The 24,276-nt window shown below is 35.9% G+C and overlaps 1 long non-coding RNA gene across 1 annotated transcript in view; it reads right to left on the bottom strand.

Annotated features, from left to right (window-relative positions):
* LOC135362734 (uncharacterized) overlaps positions 1-24,276 on the bottom strand; it is a 910,668-nt gene that overhangs the window by 390,088 nt on the left and 496,304 nt on the right. The window contains exon 3 of the long non-coding RNA XR_010407811.1: positions 13,924-14,012. This is a non-coding gene — a long non-coding RNA (uncharacterized LOC135362734). The remainder of the gene's footprint in view (positions 1-13,923; positions 14,013-24,276) is intronic.

Genomic DNA, 24,276 nt, shown 5'->3' on the forward strand with positions numbered 1-24,276 from the left:
GTATTCTTTGATACACAAAAGATTTTAATTTTTATGTAGTCAACTTACTATTTTTAATTTGTTAGCTATGCTTTTGGTGTCGTATCCAACAAATCACTGGCAAATCCAATGTTGTGAAGTTTTTATGTTTTCTTTAAGAGTTTTATAGTTTTAGCTCTTATGTTTAGGTCTTTAGTCCATATGAATTTTTTTTTTTTTTTTTTTGCATATGGTGTAAGATCAGAATCCCACCACATTCTTTTGCATACGGATATCCAGTTTTCCAAACATCATTAGTTGAAAAGTGTGTCTTTTCCCCAGTGAATGGCCAGGGCACTCTTGTCAAAAAGCATTAGACCATATATGTGTGGGTTTCTTTCTGGACTCTCTATTCTAGTCTATTGGTCCACATGTCTACTTTATACCAATACCACACTGTTTTGATTGTTGTAGCATTATAATAAATTTTGAAATTAGGAAGAATGAGACTTTCAATTTTTTTTTTCAAGACTATTTTGACTATTCATGGTCCCTTGGGATTCTACATTAATTTTAGGATATATTTTTCTATTTTTGCAAAAAACATTTTTGTTATCTTGATAGGTATTTCACAGAAATTGTAAACTTATAGTACTGATATCTAAATAATATAACATTGTATGGTGACTAACATAACAAAATAAAATTTTAAAAAATAAATAACATAAACATAGAATGTCTGTCCATTTATTTGTATATTACTTAATCTCTTTCAGCAATATCTTCTAGTTTTCAGTGTACAAGTCCTTTGTCAGTCCTTTGACTGAGTATTTTATTCTTTTTGATGATATTGTAAATGAAATTGCTTTTTAACTTCCTTTTCTGATTGTTCACTGTCAGTGTATAGAAATGCAACCAATTTTTGAATGTTGATTGTATCCTGCAACTTTGCTGAATTTATTTATTAGCTCTAACAGGTGTGTGTATGTGTTCATAGTCTTTAGAACTCTTTGCATATAAGATCATGTAATCTGTAAACAAATATAATTTTACTCTTATTTTTCCAATTTGAATATTTTTACTTATTTTTCTCACCTAATTGCACTGGCTAGGATGTACAGTATAATGCTGAATAGAAGTGGAAAAGTGGTCATCCTTGTCTTGTTCCTGATGTTAAAGGAAAAGCTTTCAGTTGTTCATCATTGTAAGATGTTAACATGGGTTTTTCATTTTGGCCTTTATTATACTAAGGTAGTTTCCTTCTATTTCCAGTTTATTGAATGTTTTTATCATGGAAGAGTATTTAATTTTGTCAAATTTCTGTGTCAATTGAGATGATCATGTATTTTTTTTCCTTCATTTTGTTAATGTATTATGTTGATTGATTTTAGTATGTTGAACCATCCTTGCATTCCAGAAATAAATCCTAGTTGGTCATGGTGTACAATCCTGTAATCATACTATTGAATTCAGTTTGCTGGTATTTTCTTGAGAGCTTCTGCAACAATATCCATGAGAGATATTTGTCTATAGTTTTCTTTTTCTGCAGTGCCTTTGACTTTGATATTTAGATAATTCTGGCTTTATAAAATGAATTTGGAAGTTTCTTCCTCTTTAACTTTTTGGGAGAGTTGGGAAGGATTAGTGTTAGTTACTTCTTAAATGTTTGCTGGAATTCACCAGTAAAGCCATCTAGTCCTGGACTTTTTTTTTTCCTCGGGGTGAGGGTTTGATTAATGATTCAATCCTTTTAGGTCTATTCAGATTTTAAAAAAATTCTTTATGATTTAGTCTTGGTAGGTTGTGTGCTTCTAATTTGTCTATTTCATCAAGTTTGTGCAGTTTCCTGTCATACAATTTTCATGGTACTCTCATATAGTTCTTTCCATTTCTGTAAAATAGTAATAATGCCTCTTCTTTCATTTCTGAATTTAGTTATTTACATCTTCTCTCCTTTTTTCTTAGTATAGCTTAAAGTTTGTCAATTTTCTTGATCTTTCCAAAGAACCCATTCTTGGTTTTGTTCATTTTCTCTATTTTGCTTATATTTGCTCTAATCTTTATTATTTCCTTCCTTTTGCTAGCTTTGGGTTTCTTTGTTCTTCTTTTTCTTGTTCTTTAAGGTGTAAAGTTAGATTACTGATTTGAGATACTTCTTCTTTCTTAAAGCCAGTATTTATAGCTATAAAATTCACTTTTAGCACAGTTTTCATTGTGTTCAATAAGTTCTGGTCTGCTGTGTTTTAATTTTCATTTGTCTCAGGATATTTTCTAATTTCCCAGGTGATTTCTTTTTTGACCCATTTGTTGTTTAAGAGAATTTTGTTTAATTTCCACATATTTGTGGGTTTTCTAGTTTTCATTCTGCTATTGATATCTAGCTTCATTCCATTGGGATTGGGAAAGATACTTTGTATGATTTTAATATTTAAAAATTTATCAAGTTTGTTTTGTGACCTAACATATGGTCTATCATGGAGAATGTCCCATGTGAAAAATATATATTTTGCTAATGTTGGGTGAAGTGTTCTGTACATTTATATTAAATCCAATTGGACTATAGTGTTATTCAAGTCCTCTGTTTCCTTACTGATCTTTCTCTTTTTTTATCCATTATTGAAAGTAGGGTATTCAAGTCTCCTACAATTATTGTAGAGTTCTCTATTTCTCACTTCAATTCTGTCAATGTTTGCTTCATATATTTAGGAGCTCTGATGTTGGCTACACATTACCTTTATAATTATTATAACTTCTTGGTGAATTGACCTTTTTATAATTATATAATGTCCTTCCTTGTCTCCCTTAACAATTTTTACTTAAAGTCTATTTTGTCTGATACATCATCTATTTTGTCTACTCCTTTTTGGTTACTATTCCATTGGACTATCTTTGACTTTTAATCTATGAATATCCTCATATCTAAAGTGCATTTATTGTACACAACATTATAGTTGGAGGATCCTGTTTTATTTTGTTTTGTTTTTATCCAATTTGCCAATATATGTCTTTTGACTGAGGACTTCATTCCCCAGATCTGTTGTTTCTAGCCACTACATTTTGGAGTAATCACAGCAATGGATAAAAACCACAATTCCTATAGGGGCACCTGGGTGGCTCAGTCAGTTAAGTGTCTGCCTTCGGCTCAGTCATGATCCCAGGGTCCTGGGATTAAGCCCCCCATCGGGCTCCCTGCTCAGAGGGGAGCCTGCTTCTTCCTCCCCCTCGGCCTGCCATTCCCCCTGCTTGTGCTCTCTCTGTATCAAATAAATAAATAAAATCCTAAAAAAAAACCCATAATTCCTGTATATTAATTACTAATATCAAATCTATATTAATATCCTGATTTTTAGAATTATACTATGGTTATGAATATTATGTTATTGTTTTAGAAAAAATATAAAGAAGTATTTCATGATTCAGAGGTATTGTGACTCAAGTTATCCTTAAATGTTTCAGAAAGAGAGAGATGACAAAGGAAATGTGGTAAAATGATAACAGCTGGAAAATCTGGATGAAGGTACATGAAAATCCTTATTACTATTCTTGGGACCTTGCTGTACATCTAAAATTATGTCACAACTTAAACCAATTAAAGAAAACCGAATTCAGAAACCAAAAATTAGGAACACATTAGAACCCAAAATATGAATAGAGCATGAACGCTCACTTTTACCTTCTGGATCCCAGAAGGAAAGGAAAAAGAAAAATGAGTAAAGGTAATATATAGATAAATAATAACTGAAAATTTTCCAGAATTGATGGAAGACACCAATATAAAAATTAAATAACCTAAGATCAAAATAAAATAAGATAAAATAAATATGAAAAACTTGATACCTGGACATACCACAGTAAAACTACAAAGGCAGCAGAGACAAAGAAAAAATAATAAATGCTGTGGAGAGGAAAGATTGATCATCTTCACGAAAAGCAATTAGGTGGACAACTGACTTCTGAACAGCAACAACGTAGACTAGAAGGCCAGTATAATAATAGACAGAATGTGCTAAAGCAAAATAACTATCAACCTAGAATCATATATTCCACAAGATGTCTTTCAGTGATGAGGAAAAAATAAAGACATTTATGGACAAAGAAAAACTAAGCATTCACTACCAATAGATAATAACTAAATGAAATCTTAGATGTAGTTCTTCAGGCAAAAGAAAAAGATCTCAGATGGAAAAATCTCAGATACAAGAAGTTATGGTAAGCAAACACAGTGAGCAATATTCTTATTTATCTATATGAAACAAAAATAAAATTGTCATTTGAGTTAAATATTGCAATAGAAGTAAAATGCATGAAAATTGCTATAAAATTAAAGGAAGCTGATTGTAGTTGTTAATCCAAGCTCTTATATTGTTTAGAAGGAGAGTGAAGATTGAACTTCACACTTTAGTGAGTTTTCCTGCATATAATTACATTTTTAAGATAATCATTAAAGACTAGAAAAGAGAATATCAGTATTAAACTAATAGAGGGAAAGATAAATGAGAATAACTAATCAATTCAAAATAATTAGGAAATAGATCAAGAGACACAAGAATGAGTAGACAAATAACAAATTTAAAATAATATTGAAGATTTAAAGAAAATATATTAGCATTGTAATCAATGTAAATAGACTAGATATACTTTAAAATACAAAATTTGAAACGGTAGCTAACTCTGGTAATAGGCAGTATGATTCCATTTATGTAAAATTAAAAAAAATAAGATATGTACCCATAACAAATATACAATGGTAGAAATAAGTCTCAAAACTATAATGAAAAGCAAAAGGATGATAAACAAAATTCAGAAGATAGGTTATCTCCGAGGAGACAAGGAAAGAGACTGGATTAAAGAAGAATATATGGGTTACTTCAAGATATGTTAATGTTTTTCTTACCCTGAATGGTGTGCAAAATGGTATGCATTTTGTAGTCTAATTTACAATTCATACATATTTTAAATATTTTTCCATATCTCTATTCAATAAAACCAATTAAAAAAAGAAACATCTGAAATAAAAGGTTTTTTTTAAGATTTTATTCATTCATTTGAGAAAGAAAGAGAGAGAAAATAGGAGCAGGGCAGAGGGAGAAGCAGACTCCCCGCCGAGCAGGGAGCCCAATGCAGGGCTCAATCTCAGGACCCTGACATCATGACCTGAGCTGAAAGCAGATGCTTAACGCACTGAGTCACCCAGGTGCCCCTAAAATAAAAGATTTTGAATGGATGTGGAATATATTGTACTACCGTCATGATGCTAAGTTGTGGTGTCAAATTGAGAAGTACTGTTTTTGATTGGAGAACCAGCCTGACTAGATAACAGTGTAAAAACTAAACCTAGGTCAGGTCTATAGGACATTAAACTCTGTCAGGTAGTTAAATGTGATAGACTGTAAAATTCTCACTCCCTTTGTAGTGTTACTTCATAGCTACTCTTGTCCAGAGGTAGAATCTATTTGTCCACTCCTTGTATCTAGGTGGCCTTGTGACTTCCTTTGGTCAACAGATTATGGTAAAAGCAACATTGAGCCAATTCTAAGCATTGGCTTCAATGCTTCCATTCTTTGTCTTGAAACTGACATCTGCTGTGTAAATTTGCTCAAGCTAATCAATTGTAAGATAGAGATATACAGCCCAGTCACTCTCGGTGCTTTAGTCACAAAATTGCAAAATAAGTGAGTCAGAGGACTAAGTTATGCTGCTTGTTCATGGAAAATATGCCATCCTCATAAGTGTGTTGATCACTTTGTTAAAAATACCTTCCGCCATCCCTGTCACTCCTGGCCTATTCACAGCTGACCTCATACGCACGCTCAGCTGAAATCAGTCAAACCTAGGATCACCATAACTGCCCATTGACCCGGCAACCTGTGCAAAATAATCAAATGATTGTTGTGTTAAGCAAGTAAGTTTTGGAGTAGTTTATTACTCAGCAAAAAAAGTCAGTCACGCAATCATTAAAGTACATAGTAATCATAAGTAAATTTGATGCTAAAATTCTACAAACACCATATCTTTCCTTCCTATGTTTCTTTGAAAGTATTCATAAAACATGTTCACATGGTTCTAATTTTGTAAGTCCATGAAATACTTAGTATCCATGAATATGCCCATTGTGTATTAAATGTCCTTATTTTGGAATGTTTGAGTCAAGAAAGTCTTCAAAGATGACACAATTTGAGAAGACAGATTTTCAATTTGCTTTTTTAAAAAAAGTAAATGGGATAAAATAGAAAACTCAAGGGAAAAAAACACAGGTATGAAACTGGAATATGCTTATCTCCCCTCCCTTAATTTATGTCACTGTGAAAACCCTGTGGTACTGTGGAGCCACAGTATTCATGAGAACAAGAGAACGGGGTGGCAGAAGGTACTTTTAACAAAGTCATCAAGGCACTCATGAGGATGGCATATTTTCCATGAACAAGCAGCGTAACTTAGTCCTCTGCTCTAACACCACATACAGCATAATGGAAATGGCACTTTCATAATACTGAGGCTCCCAAAGGGAGCTTGACGGTGAACCAGGAAAAGATCAGAGGCTCTGACAGCTGATTGGTGAATTAATTAGGTGCTGCACTTTTTTAATGCTATTGTAAATCACATGTGCAGCATGAATTCAGAGTCATAAAAAGATTCCAAGGATGCAAGTGTCACACAACAGTAGGGCAAAATGTAATCAGAGTCCAGAGGGAGACCCAATGCAAATAGGTTTACCAGAGACCTGCTGAGATTAATCTAACTTATCTCCCTTTCTGAAGGGAAAATTTAGATGGTGTGACAAAATTGTTTAGGCTGCAAGCAAAAGAAATTGATGCCTTTATCACTTCCTCTCCAGTTTTCTAGATACAGACTTAACTTAATATTTATAAACTTTTTAGCCATCTCTGAAATTATTCCTTCTCATGTAACCTATCAAGTGACAGGATATTTTGAAGAGAGATCACAGAAAGGACTATTTTCCACTCTTCAATGACTGGGTCATTGTTACTGCTGCTTAGAGGTTCTCAAAAATTCTGTTGCAGGTCTTAGTTGCTAAGTATATCTTGTTATATAACATATTGTATTTATCAATTGTGCCATCCTGGGCATGTTATTAATCCCCTCAGCTCTAGTTTCTTCATCAGCAGAAAGGATATAATAAAATTCATTTCATAGGGCTATTATGGAAATTAAATAAATATCGTAAAATGCTTAAAACAGTGCCTGGCTCATGCATAACAAGTGCTATAAAGTTGTTGCATAAATGTTGATACAAAAATGATGTTATCATATTTCCACTGAGATCCATCACCATTGAAACTATTGATAACTCAGTAGACAAAACTGATTTCTAACATTCTGAGTCAAAATGGGTCTTTCTCAGAAAAATGCAGCCTTCACATAGTTGAGTACAAAAATACTAATAGAGCTTTATGTATACAGGATAGAAGTGTGGAGGTTCTCAGATTTACCATTTTTTCCTATTATTTTCTGTAACCTAGGAAGATGAGGAGCTAAACATAGGACAGGGATTATATCTGTCAGATTGAAAAAAAAGGAACCAAAATTCATTTCAAGCCTCCTTTCTGGGGACAAACAGATCACGCTGCAGGCATGTTGAGCTGCAGTTGTATTTTGATTAGCTATCTCTCATGCCTGTGGGAATGGCATGCAGCAAATGCCAAGCCAATTCAATGTACATATTAATAACATTTTAACGTCTTCCGATAAAACAGTGATCACTGTAAATACATATGGGCATAGAAAGAACACATAAAACATTTTAAAAGGTTATTCTTCATTTTAGTTCCTTTCCCTTCCCCTATTTGCTGATAACTGTTGAGTCATGAAATGATCAACTACCATATGCATGGAATGCATGAGGACCAGGATAGGGTTGAGAGAAGCACAAAAAGTGGACCAGGATCCCTGGGAGAATCAATCTGAAATTATATCTGAACTGGTAAGCGTAAGAATGCCTGAGGTATTTAAGTCCCTTATTCAGAGTAATGAGATTGTGATATTCATTGATGCAAACAGGCAGTCAATAGGGAATATGAGATATTTGGTAAATAGGAATAAGAAATTAAGTATTTATATTGAGAGAGTGTATTGCATCCTTTTTTGTTCCTAAAAGGACTTGGGATAGCTAACTAAGTTGTTTTGGTGTGAGATCAAAATAAATGAGGAAAAATTTTAAAACCAAACAGATAAAATAATGCCAGGGATAAGGTTAGTACCTACTTGAAATCAAATAGCTTATGTCTGGGGGAATCCAGATCTGTTGGACTCCTTTCTCAAAAAACAGTACTGCTTTTTGTGTCACTCCTAAGGGAGCTACCTGCAAGGAACAGTGGTAAAGGAGGGCAAAGTTCCTCTTTTTTATTAATGGTCTTTGGGACCTAACTGTCAATATGGAGAACTATGGTCACCTTGGCTGGAACTAAGACCTGGGTTAGAAATCTGAGAGATCTCTGCTACATGACTTCAAATTTAAGCCCAAATCATACATTTTACATTGATCAGATTGAATGTTTTCAAGGAAAATAATAGGTCAGAGGGAGCTACCTAGGGGGTAAGCCCTGGGTCAGCTTACCATTGGAAATCAGATAAAAAGGAGAAGAGTGTGTTAGTAAAAAAGATGGTGGAGCTCCTCCATGTAGAAGAGCTTTAGCCTTCCAGTTTGAAAGGAAGAGAAGACAGACTGGTTCCTATGGGCATAAATATTCATTGGATGACTATCCCATAACATCCTGGAATCTCTCCAATCAGAGGATTATTTCCTCTTCCTGGGAATTCAATCTTCCTCCTCTCTGAAAGCTCTTCCTGCAGAAATATTTTATCAGGTGGCTCCTTCTTATCACTCAGGTCCCTACTTAAAATGTCACCTCCATTGTTAAAGCCTTTCCTAACAACACAATTCCAAGTAGATCCTCAGGCTCTCAACTTGTTTTAGCACTTTATTAATGAATGTTTTCTTTTACATATTTTTATTGTTAATGGACTCTATACTCCACACCACCCATTTAGAATGTCAGTTCAATGACAATAAGGATCTCATCTGTATCATTTACTCATATACATGTGAGTAATAAATGAACATAATAGGCCCTTCATAAATGTTTATTGAATGGATACATGAACAAATATGTGTTTTGATAGGTCAAGAAAGGTGGTTGAAAAAGAACTACTTTTGGGAAATCTCTATTTTAGTACTGATTATAGATAACATTTGCCAAGAATGGGTATTAATATATTAAGGGTTATCTTTTTTCAATCTTCACAACCCTGTCATAATATAAACCCTGAAAAGAAAAATGGGGTCGCAACTTGATCAAATCTACCCCAGAGCCAAATAAGAGATGAGATCCATGCCTCGACTGATCCCATAGCAGCTATGCTTCACTACCATATATGCCATTGGATCCTCTTTACTTGCCAGATATGTGCGACAGATTTGGTTTTGAGCTTCCTAGAACCCCACAGACACCTGCAAATAAATCTTTTACATGGTCTACTGGAACCACAGTTAAAAATAATTTTCCAGGAGAAGCCCTGTATTTGGAGTGCTTAGACTGGAAGTATGTCCCATGATCTTCCTAATGGAGAAACTTCATAAAGGATGAAGAAAACCACACCATGAATGACATTACTACCATAAATGGAAGCATGAGTTTCTAGCATCGATAACACAAATCAGTGTAAGTCGATTGCATTGATTCAAGCTGTGGTTCAGTGAAAGCATTTCTACAGAGTAAATACAAAGATCTTAATAGCCTCATTTAATCCATTGATAAAATTTAAGCTATACTGATGAATGAAAAGGATTCATGTCATTTGGGCAATCTTCCCTCAATATTATTTCTTGCAACTACTTTGCTGATTGATATTGGTTGGCAGAAATTATGATGCATATATTGTATGGTGAGTAACAGACCACAGACATTGGGCATTACTAATTAAGGACATATCCATGGGTTTTAAAACATGCATAATTTTGGCATCTTCTCAGGAGCCAAGACACCTAACCAGAACACTTACCTGAACCGGCTAACATTATACCTATACAGACAAGTACAAAAGGGAGTATCTATAGCCGACATCTAGACTTCCTCAGAAAACAACAACAACAACAATAACAACAACAACATAACAACTCTGGTTTTATCTAATATGTGAACAGAAGTCTAACTGAAAGGCTAACATCATGTCTCAGTCATAGTCCAAAATCATTAAACAATAATAAATAAAAACCCATAAAATATTTAACTTTAGGCTGTAAAATGTGCTCCTAGGTAACTACATAATTGTTGGGCTCTAATTCAAGGTCAGTGAATTGGAAAAGCATGTCATTTGTAATGGCTGGTTTTAAGCCATTCATTCTTACCATCATTAGTACGTGAGCGTCCATGACAATATCACACCACAAGCAGTAGTTTCACCTTCTTTTTTTACAGACTAGTGAACAAAGCCCCAGAGACCTCATGTAAATTAGCAAAGTGACAGAGGCAGTGAGTGAGAACCTAGGAATGTTGCACCCTGCCTGAGATTGTAACCACTAAAAACATTCTGCCACGCTATTTGCAACTTCTGTCAGATAGATGAAATTCATAGATTTTTGGAGCTAGTAAGAATTTTGGGGTCATTTGCTTAGCTTTCTTATTTTGTAGATGAACTAAAACAGAGTAAACGGTTGACTTCAAATCCATATCCTACTTAGTGATAGAATGAAAAATAAAACCATTCCAGCATTTTTCTAAATAAAATTTCTTTATACATAAAAATCATCTTAAATTAAGAAAACATAGGGCATAAAAAAAGTATCACTTAATATTAAATACTGATGATGTATGTAAAGGATATTTCTCCATGTAAAAATGCAAACTGTCATCTTTTCAAACACTGATAAGTACATAAATCCCCAATGAGAAGCAGCTGGTCAGCCAACCATCTTCAGGTGACATCTCTAGAAGCAGGACTGTTAACCCTGTTTACAGCAGCCCATTCTGTTTGGGGAAGAATTCTGTTGTTGTTTTTTTTTACAGTTTTTGTTTGTTTTGTTTATTTAAATGAATCCCATTTAATATTACTTTAAAAATCTTTCCCATGTTGGGCCACAGTAGACCCAAATGGCTCAGGACCTCCTTCAGAGTCATGGCTATAAATACTAACCTCCCTTCCATCTGACATTGATTCAAATATTTACAAAAAATTATCATCTCTAACACTTCTTAGTCTTTTCTTCTCAAAACAAGGCATACATAATTCTTTCAAACTTTCAAATTCCCTCATTATCATGCTTGCTCTAGACAGTTATACTCAGGTTCATCAATGTCCTTCTTCAACTTGTGGACTCAGGTCACAGTGTTTTGGGGGTGTTCTACTCAGAGTGCTGAACTAGTTTATCGCACCCTCTCTGTTCAATACATCAACATAGGTTAATGTCATTCACGTTCTTTTTTTTTTCAGATGTAGTGTTCAATAATTTATCAGTTGTGTATAATACCCAGTGCTCATCACATCCCATGTCCTCATTAATGCCCATCACACAATTACCCCATCCCCCCACCCACCTCCCCTCCAGCAACCCCCAGTTTGTTTCCAATAGTTAAGAGTCTCTCATGGTTTTTCTCCCTCTCTGTGTCATCCACATTCTAATTACACACTGTCATCACACTGGTGACACTTACCTTCTCAACTTGAGTCTATGACTTTTTTTTGAACAACAAAAATGTGTCCGTTATCTTTTCAATTTACTTCGCTCTTAACTAATACTGATTTTTTAAAAATATACTCTGATGGCTTTAGAATAGAGAAAATAAATTTTAAAACCTCACCAAAGATTTAGAGGAAATTAAGAATAGCAATAAAAAATAGGTAAATAGTTCAGTACCTGTGGAGGGCGAGGGAGGGGGGAGAATGTTAAATCTCTCTTTGTCACTTTAGCTGAAGACTTGACTGTGTGCAAAGGAGTAGGAGCCAGTATTGGGGAGGGGGAGGGGACTGAAAATGGAAGTAAAAATGAGCTCAATTGTTAGAACAAGAACTTAGAGGAAACAGGACCTGCCCTTTCATCCTGTTTCTGTTTTATACTTTAAAATTTTGTTAAAATAAAAGTTTCCATATGGCTTTGACGTTTCTTAAAAATCCCATCTCTAAAACTAATGATGTAATGTATGGGGATTAACATAAGAATAAAAAAGAAAAAAAAAAGAAAAAAAAATCCCATCAAAATCAAATAAAATATTGTTTTAAAATAACCTTTACTTATTTAATAAATTAATAGTGTGTGTTACATTTTTTGCTGATAAAAATAAAATCACTCTCTGTCTACTATTTAGGTACATCTGAAGACAGCCAGTGTTCTCTGGGTTCACCATCAGGGATAGATTGTAGAACTTACCATAAATTCAAGTGGAAAATATAGGTTTATTTATCAGGATTACTTAAACTGGCTAAAATAACTATGAAAGAGTATACTAAGAAATATCCAAAGAAGCAATTATATTTCACAGTGTCCTCAAATCACATTAAATTTATATTTTAAGTACCAATGAATGTTCTTTTTGATTGGAAGAGCCCTGTGAATGATAGACACTTTTGTGCTGAGCAAATGAGCAGTTTCCCCTACTTCTCTTTATATGACTGTCTGTTCCTTCCCTATTATCTAAGTCAACATAATGGAGAGCCTCATAAAATGTGAGCCATATGCCTCATCTTTCAGTCCATGATTTAAATTTGGTCAATGATGTCTTTATTGTTTAAAAAAAAAAATCTCACCAATTCAGTATATTTTGTTCCTGTTTAATTTTTCTTCCATTGCTCCTTGAAACATACTTTTTTCAATTAAATCTATATTTCTGTGTAAAGAAAGTGTCAGTTTCCTTTGGCCCCAAAACAACAGTGTGTGTGTGTGTGTGTGTGTCCACCATTAATACCTGGGTAGACTGTTCACAAACAAAGGCATTCTTTCCTTGCCATCGTTGTTTGTCTGATAGACTTGTAAAAGAGTGCCAGAAGCAGGCCTACTTCTTTTCTAGGACACCCATTTTTCAGAAGAAAATGTTCTTTACTTCACTTTTGGTCTTCATGAGGACATATGCAAGCAGCCCCATATGTCTCACTGTAGTTGCATTAAACAAGGGCTTCCTTAACAGGTACTAGCCAAGACTTATCTTTCTGAGCACCCCTCAATTCCTAATTCCTCTCCCTGTAATGTTAGGTGGTGAACAGAAAACAGCTATTGCCAATGTCTCCATTTGTTCTCTGACAACCAAAACGAAAAAAAAAATTAAAAATAATAAAAAAATTAAAACCTTGTTGCGATGCTTGATGACCACTAGCAGAGAAAGAGGAGGTAGAAAAACTAGTAAGTCTTTGCAAGGAAAAGAAAGTTATCTACACCACACAAGAAAGGCCCCTAAAAGGTTATAAAGTAGTTTCTATTCTTTCAGGTGTATTTTTTTTCTTAAATACAGAATTCGTAAATGTTCTGCCTGCCAAAACTAAAGAAAAAAAAAAGCCCAGAAATAACTCACTTTCCACTTCAAATTAATAGTGATATATACCTCCAATATCGTTACCCACGTCATAAGTATTAATAAAGAAAATATGTTTAGCCATTATGCTTCATGTATAAATTTGAACTAGAACATTGAACTATGTTACCGTTACCATAGTGTTTAAAAGGACAAAAATCACTTTAAGCAAATAAAAACGGTATACAGACTACTGGAAACATATCACATATAACATAGATAATAGTTTGATAGAGAAAAATGTAGAAGCCTAACAGTGGATTGTTGATATGCCATTACTTCTCCCAGTCACTTTGGGGCTCACAAACCAGGGGAACTACTTAATTAAATGCATGATTAAATAAAACAAAACTAATTTCCTTCTTGTTATAAAAAAAATAAGTCTGAAGACACAAAATGGTATTTCATTTCATCCTGAAAATATAATTAAAATAAATTTAGTATTTACCTCATATGATTAAAAATCCACTGGACACTTTAGAAGCACAAGCAGCACATGATACAGCGATACAGCCTTCCCGTGGTACTCTTCAATCTCTGTAAATATAAGGAAGTTGAAAGAGTGCATTTAGAGCAATATATGCCTTGGTAAAATGATGCTGATCAGCTATGAAATGTTTATAATCACTCCAGGATGGCTTTTAAAAAGTACCTCCCTACATATTGCTGTTATCATAGCTTTAAATGCACAATCTAGTGATGAAAATTATGTCATCTGGAACTTCCAAGACACAAAAATAGACTCCAGATAATAATACACCACAAAAAAATAAAAATAAAACCACTTAATTGCATGCTATTTTACTGGGAGAGGCTGTAGTACTATGAAAAGTAAAATACTTGTAATTTAAATATTTTCTTATTATATACACATTACCAACATAAATATTTTTCTAGTCATAACACTGAGTTTTAAGTAGTAGTGGGTGTCAGCTCCATTGTTTAGTTTTTCCCACTGACTTTTTTACTGTATTTTAGCAAGTGTTTTTATTTCATGTCTCATAATTTTCCTGGAAAAGATTCATAGATTGTGAGAAATGACTGTCATTCATTTGATAAGTTGATAAGCAATATGTTGGCATTTAAGTGAATTCTGCTTCTAGATAATATACACTATAGACAGTAAAAAAAAAAAATAACTCAAACTTTCACAACCTGTTTCAATTATTTGTAGATGAAACTTTGTACATATTTTCTCCCATCTACCTGCTAAAAGAGAAATAAAGTGATAGGCAAAATATATAGGTATTTTGCTGCTGTCCATTCTTACTTCTCCATTTCACCATACACAAACACATACTATTTAGGTACAATAGGAACTGTATTACATTCCTCTCCTACATCTCCCTCACAATAAGCCTCATTCATGTACTGTTAAATTCAGGCACAAATCTCAGTGAATCAGCACCATGGACATCTGCTCTCTACCCTCTAAACTCTGAAAACCTTTAATCCAGTAGGTGACAAAGAATATCAGGGTAGGAAAAGAGATGGTGGGAAATGGTGCTCCTAACTGAGAAGTATAATTTTGTAAAGGTACCTGTAGCAGGTTAGAACAGAAAAAAATGAGCATCTTCTTAATCCATTGCAAGAGTGACCAAAAGAACCCTTAATTAAAGGGCTGAATATTATGCAAATTACATTACCAACTCAATTTTCCTAAAGGCTACTATTGGAAACGAAATACACGTATTTAATATCTGTAGATATAAATATGTATATATTTACATAAATACATATTTCTATTTAACATAGTTGGATAGATAGGTGAATAGATAAAAAGGACAGATAGATAAACTATATCCCTCACTATGTGCTTGTCTTTTGTCAGTTATTGGATATTAGAACTCACTTTGAAGAAAAGATGCTTTTCCAGCCAAATAAATTCTGTATAGTGAATAACATGTCCCATTAAATTCCAGAAAGATATTGGAAGCTACATTTACATTAGGGAGAAACAAACTGTGAAGGAAAGTGTTGACCATTTTTGGCAGGAAAGAGAGTATTCTAATGTTCAGAATAGTGTGATACTAGCCAGAAAAATAATGAAATACCAGGAATTGCTGCACAACACTTTATGAATTTCTAGACATTTTGCAGAACTATCCTACTTTCCAGAGAACACATCAACTAATTCAATACCTCATCATCTTCTCTGTATTCACAATTGTTTGCCTTGTTTTCATTTTGTTATTTATAATTCTATAGTAAACCACCCTAAATTTTATTGAAGGCTCATTGTGGTAAGTGCTGTTATAGATGCTTTCATATGCCCATCTCTAATCAACAAGACATATACAGTGTCACAATTAGCAGAGAGTAGCCATTGTCTTATACACCATATGTCTCTGCATAAAAATCCTAAGTCAGAAGTGGCCTGTTCCATAAAATAAAGTGTTCTTTCCAACTAATTATAATTTTTTAAAGATTTATTTATTTATTTGAGAGAGAGTGAGGAGTAGGGGGAGGGGCAAAAGGAGAGCAAGAGGAAGAGAATCTCAAGCAGACTGCCCACTGAGTGAGGAGCCCAATATGGGGCTCAAACTCATGACCCTGAGATCATGACCTGAGGGTATACCAAGAGTTTGACCCTCAACTGACTGAGCCACCCAGGCACCCCTCCAACTAATTATAAATTTTAAGTTCTGAATATTAAAAAAATTAATATCTAAAGTATTTATTGAATAATTATAAATGTATGTGAAATATGAAAATTACCAAACAAAATCCACTATCTAGTTACCTGAAACTTGCCTTTTAGAATTCCAGTGGAGTGGGGGAATGATCCTAGAACCTCACAAGTCCTTTTGCCTATGATTACTTACATTCAAAAATAAAATTTATGACATCTTTAAGGAAGAAGGAATGTGTATTATCTCTTCAACCCATACATTGGAATTTCCTAATTTTTCTGAAAGAAGATAATTTTAATTAAGAACAAATACTGTTTGAAGGAGATAAAAAATAAGCTATGATGGTAAAGTAAATGGTATGAATGCAAAAGAAGGCACTAGATAAAAGGATCAGAGAGAGACTATTTTGCTAAATGGAAGGAAATAAAGTTGGGAACAGACAAGGTAATGGAGAAAGATGGGGGAAATGTGTTGATAAAACCTATAAAAGTGTATGTGTCTGTGGCGTATTTTCTGGGGAGGGGGGAAGGAGTTGAAGGAGTACAATTGTTTAAGTAGAAAGTCCTTCAAAGTTTCCTAGATTATTAATGGAACATTGGAGGAAAGAAATGCAGTCATAATTCCTAAAAACTAAATCAATGATTACAATAATGGGCATCACGTTCTACACCTAATGGTAACATATAAGAGGAGAAGGCAGGCCCAGATGTGGTCCCAGATCATGGGACTCACTCATCTTAATCTGGGGAGATCTTTTATACCACAATGATTTGGAAAACAGCAGAACGGTATTAGTAATAGAATATACTGTTCAGAGAAAGAAGAGGGAGAATATAAAAAATCAGGTTCATAAGAATTGGTGGTAGAGGCGCCGCTGAGCTGGGGACAAAATTCAAAACAAAGAATTTGAGGAACTATACTGTCAACATTTTGACTGAAGTACACAATTTGAGATAAGTGATAATGTATAGAACACAAAAACTGAGGACTTGATGAATGTGTATTTGCAAGCATTTAGTAGACAAAAGAAAGCCCATTCGAATATAAAATAAAAACAGCCCACATGCTTAGGACATTCAATAAAAATCATACCTAAAGCGGGCGATACCTAAACAAAAACCCTTAGAGTCAACCTGGAAATAGTTCATAAAACATACACAAAATTTTTAATTTTTTTATTGTTATGTTAATCACCATACATTACATCATTAGTATTAGATATAGTGTTCCATGATTCATTGTGCATAACACCCAGTGCTCCATGCAGAAAGTGCCCTCCTCAATACCCATCACCAGGCTAACCCATCCTCCCACCCCCTCCCCTCTAGAACCCTCAGTTTGTTTTTCAGAGTCCATCATCTCTCATGGTTCATCTACCCCTCCGATTTCCCCCCATTCATTCTTCCCCTCCTGCTATCTTCTTTTTTTTTTTCCTTAACATATATTGCATTATTTGTTTCAGAGGTACAGATCTGAGATTCAACAGTCTTGCACAATTCACAGCGCTTACCAGAACACATACCCTCCCCAGTGTCTATCACCCAGTCTTCCCATCCCTCCCACCCCACCCCCCTCCAGCAACCCTCAGTTTGTTTCCTGAGATTAAGAATTCCTCATTCAGTGAGGTCATATGATACATGTGTTTCTCTGTTTGACTTATTTCGCTCAGCATAACACCCTCCAGTTCCATCCACCTCATTGCAAATGGCAAGATCTCATTCCTTTTGATGGCTGCATAATATTCCATTGTATATATATACCACTTCTTCTTTATCCATTCATCTGTCGATGGACATCTTGGCTCTTTCCACAGTTTGGCTATTGTGGACATTGCTGCTATAAACATCGGGGTGCACGTACCCTTTCGGATCCCTACTTTTGTATCTTTGGGGTAAATACCCAGTAGTGCAATTGCTGGATCATACGGTAGCTCTATTTTCAACTTTTTGAGGAACCTCCATACTGTTTTCCAGAGTGGCTGCATCAGCTTGCATTCCCACCAACAGTGTAGGAGGGTTCCCCTTTCTCCACATCCCTGCCAACATCTGTGATTTCCTGACTTGTTAATTTTAGCCATTCTGACTGGTATGAGGTGGTATCTCATTGAGGTCTTGATTTCGATTTCCCTGATGCCGAGCAATATTGAGCACTTTTTCATGTGTCTGTTGGCCATTTGGATGTCTTCTTTGGAAAAATGTCTGTTCATGTCTTCTGCCCATTTCTTGATTGGATTCTTGTTCTTTGGGTGTTGAGTTTGATGAGTTCTTTATAAATTTTGGATACTAGCCCTTTATCTGATATGTCATTTGCAAATATCTTTTCCCATTCTGTCGGTTGTCTTTTGGTTTTGTTGACTGTTTCTTTTGCTGTGCAAAAGCTTTTTATCTTGATGAAGTCCCAAGAGGTCATTTTTGCCCTTGCTTCCCTTGACTTTGGTGATGTTTCTAGGAAGAAGTTGCTGCGGCTGAGGTCGAAGAGGTTGCTGCCTGTGTTCTCCTTTAGGATTTTGATGGATTCCTGTCTCACATTGAGGTCTTTCAACCATTTGGAGTCTATTTTTGTGTGTGGTGTCAGGAAATGGTCCAGTTTCATTCTTCTGCATGTGGCTGTCCAATTTTCCCAACACCATTTGTTGAAGAGACTGTCTTATTTCCATTGGACATTCTTTCCTGCTTTGTCAAAGATAAGTTGACCATAGAGTTGAGGGTCCATTTCTGGGCTCTCTATTCTGTTCCATTGATCTATGTGTCTGTTTTTGTGCCAGTACCATGCTGTCTTGATGATGACAGCTTTGTAATAGAGCTGGAAGTCCGGAATTGTGATGTCGCCAGCTTTGCTTTTCTTTTTCAACATTCCTCTGGCTATGCGGGGTCTTTTCTGGTTCCATACAAATTTTAGGATTCTTTGTTCGATTTCTTTGAAAAAAGTGGATGGTATTTTGATGGGGATTGCATTGAATGTGTAGATTGCTCTAGGTAGCATTGACATTTTCACAATATTGGTTCTTCCAATCCATGAGCATGGAACGTTTTTCCATTTCTTTGTGTCTTCCTCAGTTTCTTTCATGAGTATTTTATAGTTTTCTGAGTACAGATCCTTTGCCTCTTTGGTTAGATTTATTCCTAGGTATCTTATGGTTTTGGGTGCAATTGTGAATGGGATCGACTCCTTAATTCTCTTTCTTCTGTCTTGTTGTTGGTGTATAGGAATGCCACTGACTTCTGTGCATTGATTTTATATCCTGCCACTTTACTGAATTCCTGTATGAGTTCTAGCAGTTTTGGGGTGGAGTCGTTTGGGTTTTCCACATAAAGTATCACATCCTCTGCAAAGAGTGAGAGTTTGACTTCTTCTTTGCCGATTTGGATGCCTTTGATTTCTTTTTGTTGTCTGATTGCTGTGGCTAGGACTTCCAATACTATGTTGAATAGCAGTTGCGATAGTGGACATCCCTGCCGCGTTCCTGACCTTAGGGGGAAAGCTCTCAGTTTTTCCCCATTGAGAATGATATCAGCTGTTTTTCATACATGGCTTTTATGATATTGAGGTATGTACCCTCTATCCCTATACTCTGAAGAGTTTTGATCAAGAAAGGATGCTGTACTTTGTCAAATGCTTTTTCTGCATCTATTGAGAGGATCAAATGATTCTTGTTCTTTCTTTTTTTAATGTATTGTATCACGTTGATTGATTTGCGGATGTTGAACCAACCTTGCAGCCCAGGGATAAATCCCACTTGGTCGTGGTGAATAATCCTTTTAATGTACTGTTGGATCCTATTGGCTAGTATTTTGGTGAGAATTTTTGCATCCATGTTCATCAAGGATATTGGTCTGTAATTCTCCTTTTTGATGGGGTTTTTGTCTGGTTTGGGGATCAAGGTAATGCTGGCCTCATAAAACGAGATTGGAAGTTTTCCTTCCATTTCTATTTTTTGGAACAGTTTCAGAATAGGTATTAATTCTTCTTTAAATGTTTCATAGAATTCCCCTGGGGAGCCATCTGGCCCTGGGTTCTTGTTTTTTCGGAGATTTTTGATGACTGCTTCAATTTCCTTAGTGGTTATAGGTCTGTTCAGGTTTTCTATTTCTTCCTGGTTCAGTTTTGGTAGTTGATACATCTCCAGGAATGCATCCATTTCTTCCAGGTTTTCTAATTTGCTGGCATAGAGTTGCTCATAATATGTTCTTATAATTGTATTTCTTTGATGTTGGTTGTGATCTCTCCTCTGTCATTCATGACTTTGTTGATTTGGGTCATTTCTCTTTTCTTTTTGATAAGTCTGGCCAGAGGTTTATCAATCTTGTTAATTCTTTCAAAGAACCAGCTCCTGGTTTTGTTGATCTGTTCTACTGTTCTTTTGGTTTCTATTTCATTGTTTTCTGCTCTGATCTTTATTATTTCTCTTCTCCTGCTGGGTTTAGGCTTTATTTGCTCTTCTCTTCCAGCTCTAGGTGTAGGGTTAGGTTGTGTACTTGAGACCTTTCTTGTTTCTTGAGAAAGGCTTGTATTGCTATATACTTTCCTCTTAGGACTGCCTTTGCTGCATCCCAAAGATTTTGAATAGTTGTGTTTTCATTTTCATTGGTTTCCATGAATTTTTTTAATTCTTCTTTAATTTCCTGGTTGACCCATTCGTTCTTTAGTAGGATGCTCTTTAGCCTCCATGTATTTGAGTTCTTTCCGACTTTCCTCTTGTGATTGAGTTCTAGTTTCAAAGCATTGTGATCTGAAAATAGGCAGGGAATGATCCCAATCTTTTGGTACCAGTTGAGACCTGATTTATGACCTAGGATGTGATCTATTCTGGAGAATGTTCCATGGGCAATAGAGAAGAATGTGTATTTCATTGCTTTTAGATGGAATGTTCTGAATATATCTGTGAAGTCCATTTGGTCCAGTGTGTCATTTAAAGTCTTTATTTCCTTGTTGATCTTTTGCTTAGATGATCTGTCCATTTCAGTGAGGGGGGTGTTAAAGTCCCCCACTATTATTGTATTGTTGTCGATGTGTTTCTTTGCTTTTGTTATTAAGTGCCTTATATAATTGGCTGCTCCCATGTTAGGGGCATAGATATGTACAATTGTTAGATCTTCTTGTTGGATAGACCCTTTAAGTAGGGTATAGTGTCCTTCCTCATCTCTTATTACAGTCTGTGCTTTAAAATCTAAATTGTCTGATAGAAGGATTGCCACCCCAGCTTTCTTTTGGTGTCCATTAGCATGGTAAATTCTTTTCCACACCCTCACTTTCAATCTGGAGGTATCTGTGGGTCTAAAATGAGTCTCTTCCAGACAGCATATCGGTGGGTCTTCTTTTTTTATCCAGTCTGATAGCCTGTGTCTTTTGATTGGGGCATTTAGCCCATTTACATTCAGGGTAACTATTGAAAGATAGGAATTTAGTGCCATTGTATTGCCTGTAAGGTGACTGTTACCGTATATTGTCTGTGTTCCTTTCTGGTTTATGTTATTTTTAGGGTCTCTCTTTGCTTAGAGGACCCCTTTCAAGATTTCTTGTAGGGCTGGTTTTGTGTTTGCAAATTCCTTTAGTTTTTGTTTGTCCTGGAAGCTTTTTATCTCTCCTTCAATTTTCAATGACAGCCTAGCTGGATATAGAATTCTTGGCTGCATATTTTTCTCATTTAGTGCTCTGAATATATCCTGCCAGTCCTTTCTGGCCTGCCAGGTCTCTGTGGATAGGTCTGTTGCCAATCTAATGTTTCTACCAGTGTAGGTTACAGATCTCTTGTCCTGAGCTGCTTTCAGGATTTTCTCTTTGTCTCTGAGACTCGTAAGTTTTGCTATTAGATGTCAGGGTGTTGACCTATTTTTATTGATTTTGAGAGGGGTTCTCTGTGCTTCCTGGATTTTGATGCCTGTTTCCTTCCCCAAATTAGGGAAGTTCTCTGCTATAATTTGCTCCAATATACCTTCTGCCCCTCTCTCTCTTTCTTCTTCTTCTGGGATCCCAATTATTCTAATGTTGTTTCATCTTATTGTATCGCTTATCTCTCGAATTCTGCCCTCGTGATCCAGTAGTTGTTTCTCTCTCTTTTTCTCAGCTCCTTTATTTTCCATCATTTGGTCTTCTATATCACTGATTCTCTCTTCTGCCTCATTTATTCTAGCAGTTAGAGCTTCCATATTTGATTTCACCTCATGAATAGCCTTTTTGATTTCTACTTGGTTAGCTTTTAGTTCTTTTACGTCTCCAGAAAGAGTTTCTCTAATAACTTCCATGCTTTTTTCAAGCCCAGCTAGTATCTTTAAAGTGATGATTCTGAACTCTAGATCTGACATGTTACTAATGTCCGTATTGAGTAGGTCCCTGGCAGTTGGTACTACCTCTTGTTCTTTTCGTTGAGGTGATTTTTTCCATCTTGTCATTTTGTCCAGAGGAGAATAGACTAATGAGAGAACAAAATGCTAACAGGGTAACAACGTTCCCAGAAAATATACCCTAAACAAATCAGAAAAGACCTGAAGCAGTGGGAAAAGAAAGGGAAAGAGAGAAAAAAGAAAAAAAAAAAAAAGAAAAAGAAAAAGATAAAGGTATAAACAAACAAAAACAGAACAAAACAAAACAAAAAAACCAGAATGTGATCAAATAAGATCAGGCTGGTATATAGATCAGTGGCACATACTAGATTTGGGGTGCATTTTGGTCCTTTTGAAGAAAGTGCCTCCCAAAATTTTAAAGAAAGAAAAACTTATATATGTACAAAAATAAGGGTTGATGTGATGAAGGGATGGATTATGACTGTAAAGATGGAAATTATAAAAAATTTTATAAAAGGAATTGAAAAGAAGTTGTTGAAAAAAGAAAGAGTATTTAAAAAAAAAAGAAAAAAAAAGGGAGAGAATGTGATCAGGCAGGGGAGTAGTAAAAAACCATACACTAGAGATTTAAAGAGAGAACAACTTATATATATATATGCCAAAAATACGGGTAACTACTATGAAGGGATAGAATATGACTCTAAAAATGAAAAATAAAAATGTTTTTTAAAAAAGAGATTGATAAGATGTTCGTTGAAAAAGGGAAAAAGAAAAACTCAAAAAAAAAAAGACAGTTAAAAAAAATTAACTTTGAAAGCCTAAAGAATCATGGTAAAAAAGCCATGAATTCTATGTGCATTATTCCCCTGGCGCTGGAGTTCTGCCGTTCTCCTTGATGGGTAAACTTGGTCTTGGCTGGCTGTTCTCGCTGGTCTTCTGGGGGAGGGGCCTGTTGCCGTGGTTTCCAAATGTCTTTGCCGGAGGCGGAATTGCCCCGCCCTTGCCCGGTCCAGGCTAAGTAATCTGCTCGGGTTTGCTCTCCGGAGCTTTTGTTCTCTGCAAGCTTTCTGTACAGCTTTGGAGGCAGAGAGTGAAAATGGCGGCCTCCCAATCTCCGCCCCGGAGGAGCCGAGAACTTGGGCCCCACTCCTCAGTGAGCCCCCAGAGAAAAGCTGTCAGTCACTCCTGTCTCCTCCGTCTCTGGCCTCACTCTGTGCTCACCTGGCCTGTGACTGCGTGTTTCTATCTCTGGCACCCGACCCCGTGTGGAGTCTCCAAACCCCACAGATCCTTGCAGTGTGCTCCCATGCCTCTCCTCCCAGGGGAAGAAGGTGAGTCTCCCTGGATATGCCACTTGTTGGGTCCCTGCTGGCAGAGCAGTGGCCCGACTGTGCCGCGGGTCACGGTTTATGGCAACCCCAAGCTGAGAGCCCACTCCTCAGCTCCGTCTCTGCAGCTGGCTTCCCCGCTCTGATACCGGACCTCTGCCACACTCAGGCACCCCCAGTCTTTCTGTGACCCTGAGAGTCCTGAGACCACACTGTCTCACGAGTGTTCCACCCCCTGCTTAGCCACTGGAGTGACGTCCCTCAGCGGAGCAGACTTCTAAAAGTTCTGATTTTGTGCTCCGCGGCTCTATCACTTGCCAGAAGTGGCCGACAGAGGCCCCCACCCCCACTGTCTATCCTCCCGAATATCGCCTTGGATTCACTTCTCCGCACGTCCTACCTTCCAGAAAGTGGTCGCTTTTCTGTTCAGAGAGTTGTTGCTATTCTTTTCTTTGATCTCCTATTGAGTTTGTAGGTGTTCAGAATGTTTTGATCCCTATCCAGCTGAATTCCTGAGAGAAGATGAAATCCAGGTCTCCTACTCCTCCGCCATCTTGCC

This window comes from Mirounga angustirostris, unplaced genomic scaffold (genome assembly GCF_029215605.1).
Source record: "Mirounga angustirostris isolate CCGP_5_RB_7025 unplaced genomic scaffold, mMirAng1.0.hap1 SCAF_15, whole genome shotgun sequence".
NCBI lineage: Eukaryota > Metazoa > Chordata > Mammalia > Carnivora > Phocidae > Mirounga > Mirounga angustirostris.